Here is a 22,266-nt window from a genome sequence, read left to right on the forward strand (position 1 = left end):
AACTTTCAAAAAATTGGGTAAAGAAGAAACATACCTCAACATGACAAAGGCCACATACGATAACCTCACAACTAACATCAAAATCAGTAGTGAAAAGTTGAAATCATTTCCTGTTAGGCCAGGAACAAGTCAAGGATGCCCACTCTCACCACTTCTGTTCAGCCTAGTACTGGAATTCCTAGCTGGTACAATTAGACAAGAAAAACAAATAAAAGATTCTACATCAGAAAGGAAGATATAAATTATCTCTATTTACAGAAGATACGTATGACACCCACCAAAAACACCTGTTAGAACTGAAAAAAAAAATCAGTAAAGTAGCATGATACCAAATCAACATACAAAAATCAGTTGAATTTATATATACTAATAACAAACTAAAAAATAAAATCATCCCATCTACAACAGCATCAAAACAAATAAAATGCTTAAGAATAAATATAATTAAGGAAATGAAAGATCTGTACACTGAAAACTATAAGACATTGATAAAAGAAATCGAAGATGATAAAAATAAGTTAAAAGACATCTGTGTTCATGGGTCAAAGAAATTAATATTATTAAACTAATATTATTAAAAATTTCCATACTACCCAAATCTATGCATAGATTCAGTGCAATCCCTAAAAAAGAAAAAAGGACATTTTTAACAGAAATAGAAAAAACAATCCTAAAATTCATATAGAAGCACGGAAAACCCTAAAGCCATAGTTATTTTGAGAAAGATGAACAAAGATGTTCATCTTTGATGGTCTGGCCTAAGAACAGACATCTAACCCAATGGAACAGAACAGGGAGCCCAGCAGTGAATGTATATGGATACAGTCAACTGATCTTGATTCTGCCCTATGGGACAACACAGATGAACCTTGAGGGCATTACATTAAGGGGAATAATTCAGACACAGAAAAACAAATGCAGATTAGTGGTTGCCAGGGGCTGAAGTTTGGGGGGAAATGATTAGATATTGGCCAAAGATTTCAAACAGCAGTTATAAGATGATCAATTTCTGAAGATCTAATGAATGGTGCAGTAACTAAGTTAATAATATTGTATGATATCGTTAAAATTAGCTAGGAGAATAGGAATTCTTAAATTTACCCCCCCACACACACACACACACAAAAGAAGTAACTACATGAGATGTGTTATGTTACATAACATATGAGATGTTACGTGAGACGGATGTGTTAACTAACCTTATTGTAGTAATCATTTCACTATATGTGTATATATGTATGTCAAATCATCATATTGTATACCATAAACTTAAACAATATTATATGCTAATTGTCTCAATAACGCTGGGGAAGAAAGTTGAGTGCTAGTTATTAATTTTTCCGCTTAATCAATAATGCTGGAATCTTAGAAACATTTCATTTTATTTGCTCTTATCTTGAATAATGTTTTATCTTTATCATTTATTTTCTTACTTTTTTTTAAAAGATTTTATTATGTATTCATGAGAGACGCACAGAGAGAGAGAGGGAAAGAGAGAGGCAGAGACACAGGCAGAAGGAGAAGCAGACTCCATGCAGGGAGCCTGATGTGGGATTCGATCCCGGATCTCCAGGATCACACCCTGGGCTGAAGGCAGTGCTAGACCGCTGAGCCACCCAAGCTGCCCTTAATTCTTACATTTTAAATCACAAAATGTACTATAATCTTCATTTTTTTATTTTTTTAATTTATTTTTTATTGGTGTTCAATTTACCAACATACAGAATAACCCCCAGTGCCCGTCACCCATTCACTCCCACCCCCTGCCCTCCTCCCCTTCCACCACCCCTAGTTCGTTTCCCAGAGTTAGCAGTCTTTACGTTCTGTCTCCCTTTCTGATATTTCCCACACATTTCTTTTCCCTTCCCTTATATTTGTTTACACATGCATATTTACCATTTCTGTAGCTCTATGTCTCCCAATATTTATGCTGAAGAACTAATTTCAGTATTAATTATTTCAAAATGTCTTTATATTACTATTATATCTTAATATAATTATGTTTAATTTTCATTGTATGATTAAACTACTCTAGTGTTATAGATGGATATAACACTATATATAGATGATTAAGCACTATATATATTTTTTTTTGATGGATATATATAGAGTGCCTGCCATACAATAAGTACTTTATCAAGATTAATTACCTCTTCTGTTAGATGGTAGATTCTTGAAGGTTTCTTCAGGAACCACCTTTTTCAGTGCTTATGCAGTAACATATGAGCTAAGTGCTTAGTACACAAGACTAAAGGATGATTCCCTTTAGCACTAAATATTTCTAAGTAAATAAATCTCCCAGAAATGCTTTTATTTTATAAAATGCTTCAAATAGATCTTTTCCCAACTACCAATTTAGCTCACTTGAGGGAGAAAGGAAACTCAAAGTATCAAGCCTGAAGAAAAACCATCAAAATTTTGTTTCCTCTTCACTAGAATAAATAAATGCTCAGTCGGCCTTGAAAATAGTGATTCACTGGAAACATGGGTCACTTTTGACATTGAGTATGTGAGGGGAAAAAATCAACAAAAGAACCCCTAAACCTAGCTAAGAAATCATACCAAGAGAAAATATTTTGACAAGAGAATAGCAGAGCTTCTCTATATAGCCATGAGATCATATATGTTCTAAAATATTAAACAGTACATTTTGAAAATTAGTTATTTGCTAAAATGATGGAAATGTTTGTTTTTCTCTATCTTATGTTTACTGACATAGCAATTTGAAAATCATGAGGCAGAGATAATATATATAATATAATAAGTCATTGGAATTATGGCTTTAAGTATTACTGAATGCAGTGTGACAAGTAGAATGTTCATGTCTGGGACATCTGGCTAAAACTGTTTAGAGAGCAGGTTGCCTCAAACAGTATAATTGACCTGGATAGCTGTCTCTTTTCATATAAATCATACATGTTTATCAACCTTCTTTGCCCTTGCCATGCTGACACTCACAGGGTAATATTAATATACATATTCTATGTCTTGGGGTTACTTGAAAGTGAATTACACCCGAAAGGACTTTACAGGTCCTCTTAAATACAGCTGTTCTCTTGTTTTGTCCACAGCTCTCCCCTTAGGAGAAAGCTTTCCAAACAACTTATATTTCTCCTATTTGTACTCAGCATCCAATAAAACAGGAAATAAGCTCAATGTTATCTCCACAAATCTATAAACAGGACTCTGGATCCTATTTTACACCTAAGAATTTAAATTTTGTTCCCAATCTTTTCAACCTAGTTAGTTCAGGAATTTAGCTTATTAGAAACTCTAGAACTGATACCACTATCCAGTGATAGTTTTATATAATCTTCTTCGGGCTTTATTTCACAACAAATTTTATGAGACCAGATTTGAGATGGCACTGAATAATTTTGTTCCATTAAAAATTCAATTCTATAGGGAAATATATATATGAAATATATATTATCCCCCAAATAGTACATTACAAGTATTTCCTACAGCAGAAATTAGACTAAGATACTTAAGATGAAGAATTTTTCTCATTGATACGAAGTAACAAAATGATTTACCAACATTGGTGGTAGTCTACTAGACTATGACTGAGGAGACAGCCTCTATATCTTGGGCAATTGAAGTTAACATTGGTAGATAGAATAAATTAAAGATAAATGGCAACCCATTTCATCTTTTGGGTGGTTCAGGTCTTCCTTCTTCCTTATTAGCAGTTGCAAAAACATATGGAACATCTCTTTTTCCTCCTTTTCTCATCTATCAAACTTACACATCTAATGTTTGAAAAGTACAGCAATTCCCAGTGTATTTATGAAGTCAACATCCATACGGTGAACTGAACAGGTGGGTTGTGAGCAATTCGCTGAAGAATATAGGGTAGTATACCTCTTTGTTAAACTGACACTTACTTCTGATGAGTTCTATTCTGGTTACATTTTTTATGTTTAACTGATGGTAAGAAATATATAATGGCTCAAATAAGGTTTATTTAAATAATATTTTTCCTTAGTTGGCTCTTCTTTCTGCTCAACATGCTTTTGAAATGAAGACTCAGGCCCTTTCACTTTGAGTCAGTAAGAGATTCTCAAAGTTTCTATAATTTTTCAGAATATTTTTTATAAGGCATGGGATAGTTTACCTGTAAACTTAAGAAGCATAGCAAATGTATTGAAATTTACTTCAATCAAGATGTGTTTAATCAGTAGAATTAGGAGGCAATACTGAAGGTAGCTGGGAAGTTTATTTCAGGTATCATTTCATTATTTAATTATTTATTATTGTATAAATTTTTTCTTTTGAGAGAGAGAGAGAGAGAGAGCACAAGCAGGGGAAGGGCAGAGGGAGAAGGAGAGAGAGAGGCCGACTCCCCCTGAGTAGAGCCCGATCTGGGGCTCGATTCCAGGACCTTGATATCATTACCTAGGTAAAGTCAGACAATTAACCAACTCAGGTGCCCCATTTCTCTATTTAAATTTAGCAGTTTTGCGTAGCACATCCTACTCTTGCTATTACAGGTTTAGATTATAAAGGAATTTTAGAGAAAGCCATTCAAAAGTGTTTTCACTCTAGTTGAACTTATATTCCAAATCTTTGCATTTATATGACTGAGCAGAAAAATAATACTTGCTAGTTTATTAACTAATTGAGTGGCTAGTAAAGATTGGAACTATAATTATAGAATTTGCAAATAAGAAATTTTCTCATTTTCATACCCTGACTCCAATTCACCCGAACTGTGATTCCTAATTAAAGTGTTCCAGAGCACCTGGCTGGCTCAGTTCGAAAGAGCATGTGACTCTTGATCTCCGGATCATGAGTTCGAGCTCCACATGGGGTGTAGACACTACTTAAATAAGTAAAACTTTTAAAAAACAACCAAACAAGAAAGCCACAAAGTGTTCCTTTTAACCCTAATATCTGCCTCTTTATTGTCAGATAAGTCCCAAACAGATGGTATTTCCAATATCTTAGACTCTAAGGTCCTTGACTGAATGTCATCAGTATATTTGGAACAACATGGCGCAGTCTGAACCTTGGGAACCACTCTGAACTCTCCTTTCTGTATATTTGTGTAGCTACTCTTCCATGTCATTGAGCTCCGTGGTCTCCTAATCTATCCCTTTTCCTCAATCTAATGCCTATCCCTTTTTCTCAGTGCATTTTCTTCCTGCTGACTTCACATATTGACCTGTCCATCCAGTTTCCATTGGTAATCATTCAATCCACTGTGCTCTGCTCTTGCTCTCTTGGGTTTTGTGTAGGACTCGTTTTGTAAATTACCAAACCTGAAATAGACAACCAGTCTACATTTTAATATCTACACTTTGATAGGTCTAAAATCTCGCCATTGTTCAAACCATACCCATGAGTTCTAGACCTATGTTTTCATTTACCTACTGAACATTCTTATTTTTATGTTTCATAGACATTTCAAAATTAACATATCCAAAACTTTTTACTGCCACACCTCCTCCTAAATTTCCACCTTTGATTAATAGAAAGAGCCATCCTCAGTTTAAGTGATCACAAATTATTGTCTATCCTAGTAATCTCTTATTAAGGAAATGGTATTTTAAAGTCTGTGTTTATGATTTTATGGGTAGTTTATTCCATTTATATCTTCTGTTCAGGCTCTTAAAATACAAATATTCTGAAATGGATGTCATCATATATTTCCAATGAATAATAGCAATAATTTCAGAGCAATCTAATATTATGTATGTCTTAGAAATAAGAATAAAGAATTGCATTTAAATAAGAAAGTCAGTTATATTAAGTAGTCTTCCAAATGACATCTACTTGATTTTACAAAACATTTATCATAGATATTATTTACATTTTTTTCTTTCCTAACACAATTTTGGATGAGAGGCTTTACACTGAAAAACATTCATTTTCTACAAAAAGCATATATTAGTTCTGACAAACCAGTCTGAGACATGTTCAGAATATTAACAACAAATAATAAATATTTTCTCAAGCATGTTATAACAGAACACAGCTCCCAAATCTCATTTCCCTTGCTTAAGATTAGTCTTCTAGATGAGAGACTAGATGAGAGGGAGACTAATACTCCCTCCTAAAATAATCATTTTTTAATTTTAGTTTACTTCATATCTTGATTAATAGCCTCATAAGTAAGAACAAAATTTCTCTTTAAAAGGAATCAGATTTTATTTTTAAAAAGAAAAAATCATAACATTATGTATATACCAAGTATGACTATTAACTGCTGCCATATCAAACTTAGGAAAACCTTTCTTATTCTGTTAATAGAAATATAGGATATAATTAAATTCTTCAAGCACTTTTAATTTTTGCTTTTTAATTTTCTTACCTTCTGTGACTTTATAAGTTCTGCACAGTTTTATGAAAGAACTGTGCCTCCTAAATTATTTTTCAACCGTTTATTTCTAACGAAAAGGTACATAGCTATCATTTAAGGATAGCTTAAGTTTTATGCTAGATCACTGGCAATAAATTTGAAAGCATTAATATTTGTTAATTTCCATATGTATGTTAGACACAGAATGCTTAGAGTACATGAGTGTGGTCCTTTTTAGTTCTGGAGTTGTCTTTCATGAAAACAACCTAACATTTGACTTGTGCAACATTTTTCAATCTACTACAAATAGCTTATTTTCTTCCTATGATGGATGCTTTCCTTCAGGTATAATTTCTGAGCTTCAAACAGGAAATATAATGTTGCCCTGGATGTTCTCTTGCTTTCTAGAATACCAAATGATGCTATATTCATGTCCGGAAATGGTACAGCCTTATGACTACCATTTAGACTCTATTCAGTCAGCCAGCTAGTTTTGATATTCACCAGCTGGGTGGCCTTAGGCAAGTTGCTTTACTTCTCAATATAAAATTAATATATGAGTACCTATTTATTTGTAAGGATTAATACGTGATAATATATATATAAGTTGCTTATAATAGTGAAGGGCACATATTGCTCAATAAATATTAGTCAGTATTACGTGAAAAATCCTATATAAACAAAAAAATATAAGCCAAAGACATATTCCAGCTTCCATAATTTCTTATTTGCCCCATTCCAAGAAGGAACATTAAATCAGATGGTGTGGTTCAAAATGCTTCTTTTCAGCATATGTAAATTGTGGGCAATGACTCTATTCTTCATCTTTATTTCCTTAAGGACAAGCTTTGCTTCTTTATTCTCATCTAGATTGCAGACAACCAGTTAGGAGTGCAGAGAAGGGAGTTGGAACAATCAATTCCAGGAGTATTATTACAAGTTGTCTGTGAATGGGTTGTCTAAATTACCATAGACAACTTACAACTCAGTTCACAGTCTTATGTACAGATGGTAACATGAGGAGCTAGAGGAGATTATGTACTGCAAATTGTGGCATCCGTATTTAAAGGTAGGAGTGAAATACACAGTGGGTAATAAGAGGCAGCTGAAGGTATGAATTTGTATCAACAGTAATACGACCCAGTGGTGTAATTTGAATCTACACATCTTATTCATTAAGTCTTTGCTAAATTAACTTCTTTATTGCATTAAGTCTTAATAAATTAAAGTGGATATTTCCTATATGACAAAGCATATAACTGGAAGCTCCCTGAAATTAAACCATAAAATCTGTAACTGTCAGAGTAGAAAACAGAAGATCCATGCAAAAGGGATTTCATAGTGCTTGGTAATGTTGTAATAACTAAACAAAGAGGGCATTAGACCAAGGTGGCTCTCATGCCTTGGTAGCCTATGTAACCAAACCCAAACTCAACCTAAGCTAGAGGTACTGTAATAGAATCAGAAAATGAAACTTAACAACAGCAATCCACAGCCAGTTAGATTCCCTCAAATAAAACAAACACTTAAGCTATAGCCAATCAAATAATTGCTTTGCTTTGCTTCTGATTCTTCTCTATAAAAACTCTGGCTAGCTTCTAGCAGTGTATGCTCCTTACCACCTCGAGTTTGGCCTTGTCAGGTTGGAATCGGTATTTGCTCAGAATTTTAATGTGCTGAAATTTATCCTTTTTTTTAAGTTTATTTTTTAATACTAAACCACTAGTCACTCAATAATGATTACCTGTTACTATTTTTAAAGCCTTATGCTAGAGGCTCCTGGGTGGCTCAGTTGGTTAAGCATCTGCTTTTGGCTCAGGTCATGATCCCAGGGACCTGCGATCGAGTCACACATCATGCTTCCTGCTCAGCAGGGAGTCTGCTTCTCCCTCTCCCTTGGTGTGCTCACTCTTTCTCTCTTAAATAAATAAATTTCTTAAAAAATAAAATAAAGCCTTAAGCTAAAAAACTTAGCTCTTAAGAATACCAAAACTCTAAATAGATTTCCATTAAAAAAATAATATGGAAGTTGACTAAAAGGTTAAATGTGTTTGTGAATCTAGCTTCAAATATGAGAGACAGAATTATTATTCCTCTCTTTCTGTCTTTATTGTGTGTGACTTCAGAGCTGAAATTCATTGAGACTATGCTGAAGGCAAAATGCTTTATATTAAGTCAGGTGGATGTGATCCAATGAAGCATTGCCAAAAATAGATGTTACTTCTCAAAATGAGTGTAACTGATTTTTTCTATAACTGAAATGTATAAATGATTAGATATATATTAATAGTATATTCTCCATTTATGCCTGTTAAATGTTAAAATAACATTTTCTATGTATGTGTGTGGCCAGGAATATTTTCATTAACATTCCAGTAAAGCAGATTATATCATATATTGAACTGGATTTCCAGTTGACTACATTTTGAATCTATTGTAATAGCTTTATTGAGATATACTTCACATGCCATATAATTTACCCATTTAAATTACATAATTTAGTGATTGTTAGTTTATTCAAATATGTGCACAAGCATCACCACAGTTAATTTTAGAATATCTTAGTCACCTAAAAAATAAAATAAAATTCATACCATATAGCTATGACCCTCCCCCATTATTCTATCACACTACCTAACCCTAAACAACCGTTCATCTACATTCTTTCTCTACAGATTTGCCTCTTCTGGTATTTCATATAAATGGAATCATGTGATATGTGGACTTTCATGACTGGCTTCTTTCATTGAGTATAATGTTTTCTAAGTTCATCCATGTTATACCATGTAACAGTAATCCATGGCTTATTTATGGCCAAATAATATTCTATTGCATGGATCTGTATTTTTTTAATACCTATCAGTTAGTGGGTATTTGGGTTTTTATAGCTGTTGGCTATTAAAAATAATGCTGCTATAAAAATGTATGTGCATAGTTTTGAGTGGACATAAGTTTTTCTCTTGGATATATATGAGTGGAATTATTGGGTTGTGTGATAGTTTTATGTTTAACCATTTGAGGAACTGCCATACTGTTTTCCAAAGTGGATGCACTATTTTATATTCCAATCATCAGTGCTTAAATGTTCTCATTTTTCCACATTCTCACTTACCTATTATCTTTTATTTCAGCTATCCTCTTGGGTGTGAAGTGATACCTTATTGTGGATTTGATTTTCACTTCTTTGATGAGTAATGATATCAAGCATTTCTTTATCTACTCAATGTATTCTTTGAAGGATATTTATTTAGATTCTGTGTTCATTTTAATATTAAACAGTCTTTTTAGATTTGACTTATAAGAGGATTCTTTTATATTCTAAGTATAAGCCCTCTGTCAGTTACATGATTTCAAATACTTTCCCATTCTGTGGGTGATTTTTAAATTTTCATAATAGTTTCCATAGAAGCCGGAATGTTTTTAATTTTGATGAAGTCCAATTTATCCTTTTTTGTTGTTATTTAATAACTAATTTATATATCTAAGCTCAGAAAGATTTACCTTGATACTTTCTTTTAAGAGTTGTATAGTTTTAACTCTCGCATTTGGGCCTTTGATCTACATTGAGTAATTTTTGTATGTGATGTTTGGTAAGGATCCAATTCCATTTCTTTTTTTTTTTTTTTTTTGCCTGTGGTTATCCAGTTGCACCATTATGATTTTTTGAAAAGATTATTCTTTTCAACCCATATATATATACATTTATTATCTGATCCCTCCTTTAAGCATTAATCAAATACTTCATCAGTATTTAAGTCTATTACCAGTGCCACAATGGCAAGTATCACTATCTTGGTTAAAATTGCTTTATAGTAAATTTTGAAATTGGAAAGTGTGAGTTCTCCTATTTTAAATAAGCTTACACTCATAAGTTCTCAAATACTGAGAAGGCCTACTTAGGTATTAATAATATTATACAAAACAGTATGGAGTTTCCTCAAAAAGTTAAAAATAGAACTACCCTATGATCCAGCAATTGCACTACTAGGCATTTACCCAGACAAAAATACTAATTTGAAGGGACACATGCACCCCAATGTATATAGCAGCATTATCAACAATAGCCAAATGATGGAAAAAGCCCAAATGTCCATTGATTGATGAAAGGATAATGAAGATGTGGTATATATGTACAATGGAATATTACTCAGCCATAAAAAGAATGAAATTCTGGCCATTTGCAGTGATTTGAATGAAACTAGAATATGTTATGCTAAGCAAAATGAGTCAGTCATAGAAAGATAAATAACATATGATTTCACTCATATGTGGAATAGAAATGCAACAGATGAACATACAGGGGGAAAAAAGAGAGGCAAACCAGAAAACAGACTCTTAACTATAGAGAACAAACTGAAGATTGCTGGAGGGAGGAGGTTGAGGGGACAGGTAGGGGAGATGGGGTAAATGGGATGAGCATTAAGGAGGGCACTTGTGAAGAGCATTGGGTGTTGTAAGTGATGTTATTATTCAAATTTTGAGAATCCATCATGTTTGGTATGAAATGATAGGGAAAGAAATATGTCTGGTTTATTATCCTATTTTTTCCTATTGTTTTATCCTAATATATATATATATATATATATATATATATATATATATATATCCATACAATAAAAAGCACACTTTTTTAGTTCCTTTCTTGCCTGACAATTTTTCAAAATATGTTGTTTTAATGTAATTAATATTTATTGAGAAATTTGGTTCTAGGTAATCAAGAGAAGAAAATGATTTTTTTTTTTTAGTATAACCACTCTAAAATAAAATTTCTAGCACCATTTGCATTTCTTTTCAAAAGAGCATGAAGAAAGAGGTTGTTGTCATGTGCTTCTTCTGGAGATGATTGCATTCTTTTTCTTGCTGATTTTATATTTTAGTGGGAATTATATTAGTATTCTTAGGGATAAAATGCTGGGGAGGATCTGAAATGATTAACTAACTGATGTATTCTGGTGTTCAAAGGAGAATTGAAATTAGATGATTTTTGCTTTAAAATAATCTGGAAAGAGATGTTTAACAGCTCTGTACCCCTAGGAATCCAGATGTGTCAATTTTTGAAACTCTGTTTCCTAATCTATTTTATGTGATATGTTTAGTGGATTCATTTTCTCTTTTTTACATAAGAAATTTTTTTCTTTTCTTTTCTTCTTTTTTTGTTATCTTGTTTTCATCTGTTTCATTATATTAAATTGTTTCTAATTATTCTTAATAGGAAAGATTGTTAATCTTTCTTCAGTGACCTCTCATTTAAAATCACATTTCTATGTGGTACCAGATGACTTGTACTTGTTTACATAAAGAGGAGCTTGCCTCCTAATAAGTTAGTTGTTCTTTAGTCTAAATTAATACCAGAATTAATCAAGAATTAATATGGAAAATTACTTACAATTAATAAATTCTTCTTATTATTGTATTTAATTAAGTTCTTATCATTTCTTGAAATAAATGACCCTATCTTAGTTGCTATATACCTGTATCTTTAATGTGCACACGTGCACCCACACATCACATCTCGTCACATTTATGGAAATGTTCCAAAGCTAAAGAATTGAAAAAAATTTACCATACCATTTTCAGAGTGCCCTAGAATTAAATATATGAGCTTTTGGGATTACTTTCTTTGATGTACAAGCACCCCTGGAAATTTATAGTAATATTAATATCCAAGTATTAAAATATTTGCTATCTTCAGTTACACCTGGTAGAACTATAATGACCGTCAGTCATTTAGAGAGTGATATAATTCAGATGAGATCCCACATTCAAAATGATGGATCTTGAGGAATAATGTTTCAGTAGCAGCAAGTAGAGATTGCTGGAGTGTGTGAGCAGTCATTATAGTTGTTAACGCTACCATAACTTACAATTCATTTCAAAAATGGAAAGTTACTTTTCAAAAGTAATTTCTCCAGTTGTACTGGGTTCTTAGTTACAGGGTTTTCTCCTCTATTTCCTGCATTCTAAACATACCATGTGTCTACATTGAGCCTACATGTGGTACTTCCAAGATAATCATTTCCAATGCAAGCATGCACAAAGCTCTGTGATTGGAGCTAGAGTGCACATTGATTTAAGGTGAGTAATCTGCTCTGAGTTTTTATGAAAGCTAAAGAAATAAGCTATATATATCATGATTAGTGAAAAAAAAGGATAGTGTTTATAACAATAATTTGATAAAAGTTATAATTTACGCAGTACATTTTAAATATTTCACAAAGAATATTTAATATAATTCAAAAACACATTTAAGTATATGTTGTAATATCCATTTTATAACTGAGAACACTAGAGCTCAAAAAATGAAACTAGGCTACCTAAATTCAACAGTTAATAAACTGCAGAACCTGGACTCAAATCCCTCTTTATATATACTGTCATGAAGAGCTGAGTCTTATGGTTTCTCCACCTTTTGTTTTATAGTTCCGTTACTATTCCTGATAATATTCCCGACTTTTTGAAAAATATAACATCACTCTGAGATGAATACTATAAAACAGCTTCCCAGTCTTTTCCCATCCCCAATAGATTGCTTTTGCTTGATATGCTTCTTTCACATTTCACATGCTTCCCCAATTTATTCCCCCCCACCCATCCCCGAATACCAATGATGCCTTTTTCTTAGGACTCCTACCTAGAATGTTTGTAAGGACATGTGAGAACATCAAGTAAGGTGATTTATAATTAGTGATTGGAAGCCCTTGGCTCTCTTAAAACTCATGTCGATCATGTGTTCCAAAATTGTTTTAAAAGACAAAATTCTCATTTCCATATAGTCTATCCCAGCACTACTCTTCTTTCCTAAACCTTTCACGTTAGCCCCTTAACATTCCTACTGGTACTATCTCTTTTAGGCCATCATCACATAAAAAATGAATGGTGGTAATTGGTATGCAACTAGATTCTATGTTTCTAGTTTCTCTAGGCAATACACCCTGAATACACTGCCACACTAGTCTTCCTAATGCAGTGACTTGAAGTGGTCAACAATGTTCTGTGGATCCAGCATAAAGTCTAATTAACTTCACTTGGTTGCAGATAAAAATTTAAATGTTCAATTAATGTAAAAGAAAAAAAATAAATGGCTACCAAGAAACCAGAGATGAGGAACAGAAACAACTTCTGGTTGGAATAAAAATTCGTGCCAGATTTTTGAAGCATAATTTAGGCAAAATTTAGCCAGTAATCAAATGTGCAAAGTTCAATCAGAATTGCTATAGACTGATTGTATCCCCCCCGCCAAATTCACATATTGAAGTCCTAACTTCCTCAGACTATATTTCTATGTAGGGTCTTTAAAGAGATGTTAAGTTAAAAATGAGATCTTCAGGGTGGACGCTAATCCAGTATGACTCGTATCCTTACAGAAGGAGGAGATTAGGATATAGACATACACAGAAGGAAGACCATATGAAGACAGGGAAAAGATGGCTATCTATCTATAAGCCCAGCAGAGAGGCCTTAGAAGAATCCAACCCTGACAATATCTTGATCTTCAACTTCTGGCCTCCAGGTTTGTGCAAAATACACTTGTCTGAGCTATCCAGTCTGTGGTTCCTTGTTCTGGAAGCCCTAGGAAACTAACTAATGTTCTCCTTAAAGGAATTTTATTGTATAGAGATACAAGAATGGGAGAATGCATTAATGACTGCCAATTGAGTACCAAGTGCAATATTTTAAAAGTAGAAAATACTCCAGAAATGCTTTATTTGGATATTATATAGAGATACATTAAGTTGATGCTACAAATAGAGTAAATGGAATAAATGGAAAGAGGTTCTTGCTAATGGAAAAAGCAAACTTGAAAGTAATGTGTAAAATATAATTCCATATAATAATAACAGCCTTTTAAGGTGATTTTGTTTATTTGCTGTTCTCTTGGATATCACAGTTTTTTAACAGTAGCATAGCTTACAAATCATTTCAAGCCAGAAATTTACTTTTCAAAAATAATTTTTTCCCTTCAGTTGTTTCTCTTTTTAGCCTCTAGAAAATTTATTTTTACTTGTTCTTGCTGGTTATCTTTTTATGTTGTATGTAACTCTGTAAATGATCTTATATAAATTTTTCATCATTTTATAATCTGTTCCAAGTATTTTACTCTTCTATTCTTATGCTTTTTACTTTGACAAAGATTAAATTATTTTCCTGTAATCTAAAAATCACTCTGCTTCTTCTGCTGGTCGGGTGTTAATACAAAAACTAAACCTGAAAAGGGGGCCTGGGTGACTCAGTCAGTTAAATGTCCGACTCTTGATCCCAACTCAGATGTTGATCTCAAGGTCCAGAGTTCAAGCCTCAAACTGGGCTCCATGTTGGGTGTGGAGCTTGCTTTTAAAAAAAAAAAAAAAAAAAGAAGTTAGAAGCACAAGTCTGTTTTATTGCATTCTCAGCACTGGGATAGTTTTTTAGTTACTAGTACAATCAAAAAAAGCATTTAATAACCTGCTTACTTCCTTGAGTCTAAGTTGCAGCCTGTAATCTTGAGGACAAAGACCCTATCAGTCTTTACCACTCTTTCTATTTTTTTTTTAATTTTTATTTATTTATGATAGTCACACAGAGAGAGAGAGGCAGAGACACAGGCAGAGGGAGAAGCAGGCTCCATGCACCGGGAGCCCGATGTGGGATTCGATCCCGGGTCTCCAGGATCGCGCCCTGGGCCAAAGGCAGGCGCCAAACCGCTGCGCCACCCAGGGATCCCTACCACTCTTTCTAGTACCCCAATACTTGACATATGATTGGTTAAGTGAAGAAATGAATAAACTTTGTAGGCATCTTTGAATATGTTCAAACATTTTATTAAGCAAATATTATATGCTCAGGATTTAACATAGCTAATACAGGAAATGTTTAAAAAAATTTTTTTTATTCATTAGAGACACAGAGAGAGAGGCAGAGACATAGGCAGAGGGAGAAGCAGGCTCCATGGAGGGAGCCCAATGTGGGACTCGATCCCAGGACCTGGGGATCACACCCTGAGCTGAAAGCAGATGCTCAACCGCCACCCAGGCATCCCTGATACAGGAAATTTTTAAAGCAATTTTTGTAAGTTTGAGAAAATTTGCTATCTCAACTGGAAGATATTTTTAATAAATATGAAAAAATAGGTGAAAAACATAAAAGGAAAAATTTGTCATTCAGTTTATAAATGCTGAATGACCTTGGTATTTAAACTATGGTCCATGGACCAGCACTTCAGCATCACCTAGGAGGTAGTTAGAAATATCAGGTCTTCTCACAGACCTACAGAAATAAAACCTATATTTTCATAAGATCATCGGATGATCTGTATACACATCAATATCTCAGAAACACTCCTGACAGATAACAAATAATGTAGATATTTAAAAGGGGCCAGAGAGTCAGGGAAGACCTCATATAGAGGGCACTCAGTGAGGTCATGTAGATACATAATTTCCAAAAATAATAAACATGCTCCAGAACACTAAGAACTTTCGAGACATAAAGTTGTACATTACTGGTTTTCCTCGTATTTAACTTACATTAAACAATTTGTATTCATTAGAAATAAAAAAATAATATCCTTGTTTCATGCTTTTAATGTTTGAACCATTTATTCCATTACCCTGAATACTCCCTTATCTGAAATTTTTAAGTTGATGTGAACAATTAGACATCATTTAGGATTGTATCAATTGAATAGTATAATTAGTTGATGTGCAATTAATGAAGCAGCAGCAGAGACAATGTATAAGGAAAAGATTGATAACTTTAAGGTTGGTGCGGGTAAGTCAGGAGTACCAAGTTCCCTGAAACTATTAACTGCACATTAATCTTTCACGAATGTATACTTTATGCAAGTAGCATTACATTTCTGTTTGTTCATTCTTTTGAGGCACTTGAATCATAATAACATGAAAAAGGCAAAAACTATAGATCAAACCATAGTAACTAATAATTTTTTAACTTATCTTGTTTTTGTATCTGTAGTCTCTTCTAACAGACTGAATAATTTTCAAAGATGACCTTAATGGTGTAAGCCACTCAAGAAACTCATTGTTTTAAGGGCAGTACTAATTGTTAAAAACAATTTAATAAATCATTGGATAAATGGAATTGATGCTGTTTTAGTTACATAATGTGGTGACTCAGCACTTCATAACTCAACGACACATGTTAATTGTGGAGGATAATGAATAGGCAACATAAAATCACAAAAACACAAGTACAAAATCCCTTTGTACTCATCACTGAAATACAGGAAGTGACTTTTCAATTCTGACTTACCTTTCCCATTTGCTTCTGTAAGGCAGTACTAAGAGGAAAATTTAATTTCTAATCAACATAACATAATAGTTGGGTGCTTACTGGAAGTATTTAAGGAATGCCTGACTACATAGAAAGGAAAAGTTAATTTAGAACAGAAACTTTATCATAATAATAACCGTAATAATTTTATCATCATGGTAAGTCTATGTATATAGATTTAAAATAATCTCTAATACAAGATTTTGACTGATAGGAATGGCACTGAGATTCTGTAAGGACGTTAATCTTAGACAGAATGTCATCGTTTCCACATATACTTTATCCTCGGGAAGAAAATAATTCATAGTAAGGACCTTTTTAAGCAGAGCGTCTCAAACATTCCATAGTTAATATTTCATGCTTCCCTATTTATCATATCAGCTTTTTTTACAATATCATTTTTAAAAGTTTAACTATTGTCGTTATACATAAAGATTGCTTTGATTTATTATAGCTTCTCTCTATACAATGAGTTTATAATAGATATTAATACTAGGGTTTGGGGGCATTTTAAAAATAGATACATGCATTTTGGTTTTCTGCTTTCAATCATCACTATTATACAATTAATTTTACTTCTTAATTAGTTATTTTACATTGAAATAGAATTGCACTTAACCTCTGGCATTTCACTTTCCTGAGACAATAAATATTATATTGAAATAGCAAGTATTCACTTTCTAAGCACTCATCAAGCAATCCTCCTTCCTTTAGTTGCCATTCTGTTATATTATAATGTCATAATAACAGAACGAATATGTTAATGATTAACCATGTAGCATCTAATTTGGAAACTAAGTAAAAAGTAAGCTCATTTTGATATGAATCCTTTTTTTTAAAGCAAAACGTGAAGTGGACAACAGCATAGCCTTACAAATTATCTTGCCTTGCCCCTTTGCTTTTAATATTTACAATTTCAAAATTCAATAGCTTCTCATTTTGAAAAACTATTGTGGGCTCTCCTCTATAGCGCAATCCTGATGATGCTACAGAAGAGGAAATCTCTTGTTTCCCCATTTAACTGTTATTTAAAAAAAAAAAAAAAAAAAAAAAAAAAAAAAAAAGATGGGTCAGGGGTGGGGAGGGGAATCCCCTAAGGAAGCAGAATATCAAAAAAATAAGTGGTGGAAAAGGGGATAAAAACACTTTCCTTTCCTCTCCAATGTTCTGTTCCGCCTTGCCCATATCATTGCCTAATTACCGATTAAGAAAACAACAAGCCAGACCACACAGCCAGTTTGGCAGGGAAACATCAGGCCCTCCCTGGATTCTGCATCACCATGAGACGTGTAGGTGAGCTGGCCCACACCCGAGAATATACTCTTCTACAGTCCTCCATGGTTTGAAACAAACAGCCCATCTGTACTGGAGCTTTTCAGTCACCTCATTTCCTAAACACCAAAAAGAGGAGCTAGTTCACAGCACCTTCCTTCCCAGAGGTGACACTACTGGTCACAAAAGCTGAAAAGCATGAGACAGTATGCAGTGAAGTTGGAAACTAATGTGTCACCAGTGAAATTTCAAGCTCTACAGAAGACAAACAAGAAACTAAATAACCTATATCAGAGTCCCCTAGAAAACAGAGTTTGAAGCAAAACTTATGTTCTAAAACTACTATAATTTGTAATCCCTGTGTAGTGTGAGCGAGGGTTAGGTGAATGGAGGCAGCGAAGTGTAGGAAGCAAATGCAATGTGATGATGCATTACCAGGCTGGCCATGCTGGCATATAACTTCCCCTCCATAAGCTCCTGCTCACTGCTTAAAGGACAAAAGTGGCATTTCCTGTCTCAGATGTCAGTGTCAGCGCAGACCCCGTATCCCACAGTCCTCAAAATGTTTTCAGATTTTGTCAAATGCCTGCAGATATCGATGGAAGTGTTAAAACAGACATTTTCAGTGGGTGTGATAACAGTCCCAAGGGGCCAAAACTTGGTTCTTGGTGGTAGGGAAAGAGGTTCCAAAAAATCCTTACACCTCAGTAAAATGTTTGTGTATAAAGAACAGATAAGGGGGCACCTGGGTAGCTCAGTGGCTTAAAGGACTGACTTGATTTCGCTCAGGTCATGATCTCAGGGTGGTAAGAAGGAGCCCCGCATCAGACTCCACACCCACAGGGAAGAGTGAGACTCTCTGCCCCCCTCCCCACACTCATGTTCTCTCTCTCTCTCTCTCTCTCTCTCTTATTATCTCTCTCAAATAATAAATAAATCTTAGAAAAATAAAAGATGAAGAACAGATATACTGTAGTTAGGGCCAGCTGTGAAATTTGCAATGCCCCATGTCAAATGAAAACTTAGGGCACCTTATTCAAACAGCAGGGAAAGACTATCACTAAAGATATTAAAATACATTGCTTTTTCCTTTTGTCTAGAGTCTAGCTCTCTACTTGTGATGGTGTTTATTTGCTATTTAATGTCATCCAAAATAAAGAAGACTTAAAAAATTTAAATTTGGGGATGAATTTTTCCATTCATCTCTATATTGTGCAATCACCATTTTAAACCCAAATGTAAGACCAGTTTACTTAACTCCTATGTGGAATGACTAAAATTATGCAACTTGATTTTCACAGCTCATACATACATATGTATTTCTTTTTTTGACAGAACACTAGAAATATCGGACAAAACTGTCTTCTAAAGTGAGGATTTATGTACTGGCTCTTCTGTAGCTCCTGTTGATCAAATATTTACTTCTAGAGAGTTAACTCTTCACACACTTAGAAGTTCCAACTGCTTTTGGAAGTGTATTAAGGTTTCTTTTTTGCATAAATAGTCTATTTTTGTGAAAGTTCCACGGGCTTTTAAAAGGAAGCTTTATTTTATACCATTAGTGCACAAAGTAGGATATCTGTTATGTCTCTTTAATGTCTTCCTTTAAATTAAAATCATTTAGGATTCCTTAGGCTATTTATTTATTTAGCATAAATAAAGGTATTCTATTTATTTAAGATTTTATTTATTTATTCATGAGAGACACAGAGCGAGAAAGAGGGAGAGGCAGAGACACAGGCAGAGGGAGAAGCAGGCTCCATGCAGGGAGCCCAACGTGGGACTGGATCCCAGATCACACCCTGAGCTGAAGGCGGAGCTAAGTGGCTGTGCCACCCAGGCTGCCCAAATAAAGGTATTCTAAAATCCTTCCTTATCTTGACTCATGTCTTCATTGTAAATTTTAGTCTTTCATTTATAAATTACTTCTTTGTTTTCTTTAATGATGCTTTGCTGTGCTTAAATTCAGATAATTGTCAGATAATTATGTCTGTCACCCTGCTTTTTTGTTGCAGGTGTCGCATTTGCCTGATATTTCTTTCTCATCTTGTAATTTTAGCCTTTGTTAATGCCTTTGTTTGAGGTGTATCCCTTTTACATAGCAAAGGGCTGGATTTTGCTTTCTGTGCCATCAGAACATCTTTTCTCTTTTATAGATTTATTTATTTATTTGAGTGGGGGAGGGCAGAGGGAGAGAATCTTCAAGCACAGAGTCTGATGTGGGGCTAGATCTCACAACCCATGAGATCATGACCGGAGTGGAAACCAAGATTTGGACGTTAACCCGAACTGAGCCACCCAGGCACCCCTACATCTTTTCTCTTTTAAAAAGTGAAATAAGTACAGTTGAAAGTTCTGATAAAATGGATGTGTTTGGTTTCTGTCTTGTCAGATTATTTTATTTGTCTTTATCATTTGATCTGCTTTCTTTGAATTGCAATTTTCCGTTGTTTTCTATTTCTTTTGGCATTTAGGATTTTATTGTTGTTCCAGTGAGTACACTTAGGCTATTATTGTTATATAACTTCCTCAATCCCAGCCTGCCCGACCTAGAATCTTACGGATGGTGTGTCCACTTAAATCTTATACATTGCTCCTGTTCCTCATTTGTATGATAATCAACAATGTAATTTTATATTTCCCTTCACTTTCCTCTCTCTCCCCCTTTCTTTAAAAATATGTATTTATTTATTTTAGAGAGAGCGAGAGCATGCATGTGTGTGCTCAAGCAGAGGGAGGGGCAAAGGGAGAGGGAGAGAAAGGATCTCAAGCAGACTCCCCACTGAGCACAGAGCCTGACTCAGGGCTCTATCCCAGGTCCCTTAGATCATGACCTGAGCTGAAATCAAGAGTCTGATGCTTAACTGATGAGCCACCCAGGCGCCCCCTCCATCCCCTTTTAAACTGTGTTATTTCTACTTTGTCAGAGCATGTACTATGTGTGGATTGTTCTTATATTTCTATACCTAACTTTCCTGTTCACCTCTAGGGTAAATGAAGTTTGATATTAACAAGATTATTAAAGAAGAGCTCATTAGTACAAAACTACTTAGTATTGGATGTTCAAAACTGATTTTTCATAGCCTTCCTTTTTGAAGGAAAATTTAGTTAGATATAAAACAATATTTTCAAGAAACTCAGATTTGATAACTATGCAGGTTATAATTTTATATATAGCCATGAGATAATAAAAATGTAATGTGTAATGCAAATAACTGGCTTAAAAATGTAATCACTGAAACACTGTAAAATAAGTTAAGAAATGAAAAAAAAGAAGTATAAAACTGACAAAGGCACCTGGAAATTACAGATGGTATTATAAAGTTGTAACCAAATATTTTGACAATTTCATTGTCTGTAAATGTTCTAAGTGATCTGATCAAAAGACAAAGATCATCAGACTTGATTTTAAAAATCTAACTTTTTATAATAAGTTCATCTAATACACTTAAAAGTAAAAGACATAATAGAGATATGACACGTATATATCCGCATTAACAACTGTAAAATGATCTTTGGACAGAAAGCATTTATAGATATGTAAAAGGTCATCCTATAATGATAAAAAGTGTATTTCATCAGGAAAACTATTTTGAATTATTATGTCTAATTATATGATCCCAATATGAAAAAAGTAAATATTACTAGAAAAGATATAAATATTATTAATTATACTGGGAAATATTAACATACTCTTCAGTAATTGATAGAAAAGTCAGACAAAAATAAGGATAGAACAGTTTTAATAAAAAAAAGAACAGTTTTAATAAAGGAGACTTCTAGAATGCTGCATCTATAAATTTCGGACAGAACATCTTTATTTCACACTCACATGGATAATTTATGGATATTTCACACTCACATGGATATACTGCTGTGCCATAAAGCAGTGCCAACGCATTTCAAAGTTCTGAATTCATAGTGAATGTGTTTTCTGACCTCCTAGAAATTAAGCTAGAAATCAATAAGAACGACTAAAATCCGAACAGACCTCAGTGTTTGAAAATTAACAAAGATGAGCCTTTCAAGAATTGAAAGTCATGATGTACCTTGAACAGAATGTATTTTTTCACTTGAAACTGTGTAAATGAGAGGAGGCAGGAGGGGATGAAGGGAGAGAGAAATTCAGAACACGAGGCCTACTTTTCTCAAACACCGTTGAGAAATATATTTAAAATGAAGGGTAAATGCTACTCATCAAATACATTATTATTTTCTATTTCTGATATTGTTAATTTATTTTACCTTTCCCCTCTTTTGGCTTCCATGATTTTTAAAATCCCTGCAGGCAAATCTTCCTTGAAAACAAGCAGCTCAGACTACATGACTCGGGGATGGCCTTGCCTCTGTCTGCATTAAGGCAGCCTGTAGCTATGAGAGGCATCCTCTTACTTGACGGGTTTTTCATGGGCAGTGATGCC

General features: G+C 33.8%; 1 protein-coding gene and 1 long non-coding RNA gene across 9 annotated transcripts in view; one reads left to right on the forward strand and one right to left on the reverse strand.

Annotated features, from left to right (window-relative positions):
- The window catches only part of LOC144324186 (uncharacterized), a 364,643-nt gene that overhangs the window by 177,418 nt on the left and 164,959 nt on the right, over positions 1-22,266 (reverse strand). The gene's annotated exons all lie outside the window — the stretch shown is intronic.
- Positions 1-22,266, forward strand: part of LOC144324188 (uncharacterized) — a 68,462-nt gene that overhangs the window by 6,485 nt on the left and 39,711 nt on the right. For 3 of the 4 annotated variants that reach the window (XR_013389632.1, XR_013389634.1, XR_013389631.1), the window contains 2 exons: positions 13,669-13,814; positions 19,556-19,700. This is a non-coding gene — a long non-coding RNA (uncharacterized LOC144324188). Of the gene's footprint in view, positions 1-12,233; positions 12,380-13,668; positions 13,815-19,555; positions 19,701-22,266 lie in introns of all 4 variants that reach the window. The other variant, XR_013389633.1, reaches the window with a different exon arrangement.

This window comes from Canis aureus, chromosome 11, assembly GCF_053574225.1.
Source record: "Canis aureus isolate CA01 chromosome 11, VMU_Caureus_v.1.0, whole genome shotgun sequence".
Lineage (NCBI taxonomy): Eukaryota > Metazoa > Chordata > Mammalia > Carnivora > Canidae > Canis > Canis aureus.